This window comes from Mytilus trossulus, chromosome 9, assembly GCF_036588685.1.
Source record: "Mytilus trossulus isolate FHL-02 chromosome 9, PNRI_Mtr1.1.1.hap1, whole genome shotgun sequence".
In the NCBI taxonomy this organism is placed as follows: Eukaryota; Metazoa; Mollusca; class Bivalvia; order Mytilida; family Mytilidae; genus Mytilus; species Mytilus trossulus.
In genome coordinates, this window is record NC_086381.1 from 11,077,583 (window position 1) to 11,083,582 (window position 6,000).

A 6,000-nucleotide genomic window follows, 5' to 3' on the forward strand; every position below is an offset into this window, starting at 1 on the left:
CTTCTGGATATACGTTTGAATCTTATTTTTAATATATCAGTTTGAGGTACCAAATTACATCAACAAGGAGTTTTCTAACATCTTTTTTTTGAATTTCATTCTTATGATCGAGGTGGAAAGACCTTCAATTGTTCTCTGAAGAATTGGTTTTTAATATTGTTATTGAATTTATATCAGATCAGTGGCGGATCCAGGTCCAAATCCAGGACAAAACAGGGGGGTCCAACTTTATGTCCCAATTAAAATGCATTGATCGTCCAACAAAGGGTTGTTCCAACCCCGGACTCCCACCACTGAATATTAAATTCATCTATTTGGCAACAAACGCGCGATTTTTACGATTTGTTTAAGGAGGAATGGGGGGATGGAATGGCACATCCTGCATTTTTCATCAAAAATAAAGAACACAGCCTGTTAATTTTAAAATGAATGACTCCCCCCCCCCTTCCCGCTCTCCGTTTCATCTTTACTTGAAATCGGTTTTTTTTTCTCAAGTTGTTAGATTCCAGAAAAATAAAGAAAAAAATGTTTACATAATAACTTACATTTACTGCTTTATGGCTATCTAAGTTTCTCAAATGATTAGTCTTACAAAATGTATTATTGGTCATTATTACTTTCTTGAAACGTCGTACAAGTCAGATACAAAACAAAAGTAACAAAAACAGACCGGAAACAACTTGCCGTATAGTTTTTCTGCACTTGTAGTCAGGTCAAGGTCTTCGGCTGCCGAAATGAAATACATGCTTCCTTTGCGTTCGTTCGTACCTTTCATTTGTTTGTAAGAAAGCTCTAATATTTCCTTAATAGTGTTGCATAAACGTCAAGTTGTTTATCAATCTATTGTTCACAGATTAAATCATGGAAAACAAATATAGTTTTTTATTCCATTTTGATATCCATTTAATCTCTCATAAATCTAAATAGAATAACACTTGTAATTTAGCATATTAACCTGGCCACAGACCACAATTAATTCCTCTATCAGTTCTTTTTAACGTTGTGTATCATTAAAATAATTGCACCATGCTTTTTTGTTATTTTTCTTTGGTGTGTGTAATGTATAGTACTAGTCCAAATATATATCCAAAATTCCGAAAGATTGCAGCAAATCTTTTTACAAATTAGCCAATACACATCCATACCCCTATATTGGACAAGTCAAGAGATGTTCCTAAGACTGTTAATATTATCTTTTTTCTTGGCCTTTTCACTCATTTCATATACAAATCAGTTTAAATACAACATTCAAAAATTTATTTCACCTCACTTCTTTCATTTCCACGCCAAAAAATCTAAGAAATGAATGAGAAAGGGAAAGAAAAAAAATAGGAAAAATACACTTTAATTAAAAGGAATTAAGTGTGGTCTTGGGCCACCTGGCCCAAGACCACAATTAATGATCCCACTTTTCGATATAGTTCCCCTTAATTATAGTGTATTATTTCTTCTTTTTTTTTCCTTCCTCATACATTTCTTAGCCTTTCTGGGGTGGAAATGAAAGAAGAGAGCTAAAATAACCTTTTGATGTTTTATTTTAACTAATTTTGATATGGAAAGAATGATTAGGCCAAGTGCAAAAAGGTGATATTTACAGTTTTAGGAACATCTTTTGACTTGTCCATAGGGGTATGGATGTGTATTGGCTGAATTTGTAAAATACAGAGAAGCAATCTTTCTGAATTTTGGATATAGTTTTGGACTAGAACTGTTCTTTACACATACAAAAAATTTGAAAAAAACATGAGGTGCAATTTTTTAAATGAAACAAAACGTTATAAAGAACTAATAGAGAATTTAATTGTGGTCTGTGGCAACCTGACGATATCGGGATATAGATAGGTATTTAGTCGGATCTTAACATGTACTTGTGATTTGTTTACATCTATATCTACATCTATATCGTTGAAATGCAAATGGTCTAAGACCCATCACGCAAGTACTAATTTGGTCATTCAATATGGTGCTTATTAAAAACATATTTACATGTGAAATTAAAATTAAGAAATAATTCTTTCATGCCATGCTCTATGCTCATTTTAACATGGGTAGGCATTATATGTGTTAATATCTTAATATCGATCGTTAGCGAGGTATTAAATGTTTCCAATATAATGCCTATCCATGTTAAAATGAGCATAGAGCATGGCATGATAGAATTATTTCGATTCTGATAGGAATATTTTGAACTTTTGTACTTCGAAGCGGACCTATAGTAGACACTCGAAATGTCGCCATTTTGATTTGATGAACAAAAACGTAATAGAAAAATCAACAGTTTATCAATCATAAAATGAAGAGAAACATTTAAAATTACTTTTAGAATGTTTTTATTTTATTTCCTAGAGAGCAACACCAACAAAAAATGGCCATTTTGATCTTTGGCGTTGTTCAAAATTCATCTGACGTTGCAATTTCAATTGTGACGTCAATCACGTACAGCCCTTGTTCTATTCAAATTAGAACATGGCTTTGTACCTAAAGCTAAACAAGAACGTCATATTAGAATCAAATGTTTGTTGCGTGACTACTCTGTTAAATAAGATGTGAGGCTGTTCTCGAATGCCTTTGCATCTTCTATATTTAACAGTCTTATTGATAGGGTATTCCAGTCTTTGATGGTACGTGGAAAGAAGCTGTATTTGTAGGTGTTTGTTGAAGTTTACAAACCGGAATTGATAAAAATAAACAAACAAATGTCGAAATGTTCAGGACTTAATTAAATCTGTATTTGGGTAAGATGATACAAGCATACGATTTGTATTGCGTTATACACTTTGAGAAGCAAATAATTGTTTACTACGTTATTAAAATATTGGGTAAAAACGTTAATTATGAGTTATGAAAGTCAAGTGGCTCGAGCATTTTTCTGAGGAAGTTTAAAACAAAAATCAAATTTTACAGTGGGTTAGGTTTCATTAGTCTTCACTATATATATATATATATATATATAAGTACGTCTGAGTCAGTGACAACCCTACAACAGATGTATATATATATAGGGTATGGATGTGGTCTAGCGGGACGGCTGCAGTGCCGGCGATTTGGTGTCACGATATCACAGAAGCATGGGTTCGAATCCCGGCGAGGGAAGAACCAAAAATTTGCGAAAGCAAATTTACAGATCTAACATTGTTGGGTTGATGTTTAGACGAGTTGTATATACATTATGTACACAGCCATGTATCACCATCATTGATGGCGATCCGATGGATACATCTGTTGTAGGCTTGTCACTGACTCAGACGTACTTATGAATATAATTATTTTCTGTGACTGTATCTTACATTAATTTGTAGGATCCTTTACTATAGATAATTTAGCTGATCTGTAACAATAACATCTTCATGTCTTATATATCATGTACTGTAGTACGCCGCTAGATTAAAACTGACGTGGAAAGGTAACATATGGCCACCGAAAGCTCTTTTTTTTTAGAGCCCAGGTGGTCGTGTGGTCTAGCGGGACGGCTGCAGTGCAGGCGATTTGGTGTCACGATATCACAGAAGCATGGGTTCGAATCCCGGCGAGGGAAGAACCAAAAATTTGCGAAAGTACACAGCCATGTATCACCATCATTGATGGCGATCCGATGGATACATCTATTGTAGGGTTGTCACTGACTCAGACGTACTTGTGAATATAATTATTTTCTGTGACTGTATCTTACATTAATTTGTAGGATCCTTTACTATAGATAATTTAGCTGATCTGTAACAATAACATCTTCATGCCTTATATATCATGTACTGTAGTACACCGCTAGATTAAAACTGACGTGGAAAGGTAACATATGGCCACCGAAAGCTCTTTTTTTTTTAGAGCCCAGGTGGTAGTTTGGTCTAGCGGGACGGCTGCAGTGCAGGCGATTTGGTGTCACGATATCACAGAAGCATGGGTTCGAATCCCGGCGAGGGAAGAACCAAAAGTTTGCGAAAGCAAATTTACAGATCTAACATTGTTGGGTTGATGTTTAGACGAGTTGTATATACATTATGTACACAGCCATGTATCACCATCATTGATGGCGATCCGAGGGATACATCTGTTGTAGGGTTGTCACTGACTCAGACGTACTTATGAATATAATTATTTTCTGTGACTGTATCTTACATTAATTTGTAGGATCCTTTACTATAGATAATTTAGCTGATCTGTAACAATAACATCTTCATGCCTTATATATCATGTACTGTAGTACGCCGCTAGATTGTTTTGTGTTATTTGTAATTAATTTCATAGACATGTATTGCGCCTTTTGTGTTTTTTCATAAAGTACTGCGTATTTTCTTTATCTTACTTCACAGTTATGTTGACCATTTTGACAGACATATTTTTTTGTTCGGATTTTTTCAGCGTTTTGAAAATTAAGCGATTTTTTTAAAGATTCTTAACTAAACTTTACATTAAATGTCTTTCACGATCCGTTACCAGAGCTTTCACGATTGTCTCTCAATACTTGACCTACGTTAGATATTCTTTCACGATCATTTCTCTCTTTAAACCGAATGACACCCGTGGTGTAGTAATACGATACAGTAATCACACTCTCACCTGAAGACGGGTTCACAAAAAAAGAATCTCGAATGGTCAACAATAAAACATCGCTCAAAGTGAATAATTATATATTTTTACATAACAACTAATTTCATCAGTTAAAACAAATAACACATAACAAAACATTGTCCAATTTGAAACAGGAGTGTACGATTTGTCCTACGCTTCAGACTCGACATTAAATAAACATGCATGCTGAAATTGACATGGTTGTTTTTGTTACACAATCATACACATTCAAGTTTTGAAATCGATAGTTTTCATCGTAGAAAAGACTGCCGTTCATGTGTGTATGTTATCATGTTATCAGCAAATTGGTGTGATTCTTATTGCTCTATTAAAGGAAATATTTGAAAGCAAACAGAGTGTTTAAAAGCAAAACGTAAATTCGCAATTAATACGTCATTACAATACATTTTCTGAGGTAACGCAGGTTCATACAATACCCAGTCCGGAAGTGGGCGGAGCTTTAAAGCGATATCTGCATACTATACAGATATAGCATAGCGATATCTGTAGGGCTGTATCTGTATAGTAGAACTCCAATTTGCAGGATAAAAGGTGATATCTGCGAGTAGGTGACACAGAAAGAGAACAACAGGTACTAGTAAGTAAGTTGCAGGGTGATTTACTCTATAAAGACACTGTACAGCACAATACTTAAGTAAACGATATATATATAGACTGATGATTTGCTTGTGATATTAGACATATTTTTTCATTTCATTATTACCACATAATGATTTTTATCGTTTGATGCAGTGTGTATTGGAACCGTCGTGTAATCATATAATTTACCCTATGAAGCAATGCAGTTTGAATAAACAATAGTTATGCTTGCAATTGACTCTTTAATTGATATTTACAGGATTTTGTGTTTGGATGAGTAGTCAAACAACGCACTACTTCAGATATGGAGAAACTCTTACTCTCGTATGTCAATTGAATAACTCTGGTTCAATTATTGTATGGAGAAAAAATAATATTATAATTGCTGACAAAAAAAATGTTATTAATCCCCAACTTCCATGCTATAAAAAGTACAGTGTATTTAGTAACGACACCTTTACAAGCATGCTTCATATCAATATGGCCGATGACTGTGTAGTAGGAGGACATTATTGGTGTGAAACCACAATTAACGAGAAAATCCAAAGCTTTGCGATTGTATTGAAGAAAATTGGTATGTATACTGTAACATCTGTATTCTAAGTCTTAAAAAATCATAAATTATAGTTACGAAATTGAAAAAAAACAGGAGAAATGATGTTACATAATTATCAGTATTGGGCAAGAACATTTTAAAATTCTATCCGTTGGTCTGTGATCTTGTTACCTCGAAAAACATCCTTTCATAAAATATTGTTTGTAGTGAGCTACATGCACATGTATACACCGGTATCAATATTTGTATGAAAAGCTAAACTATGACTGCTTTATCTT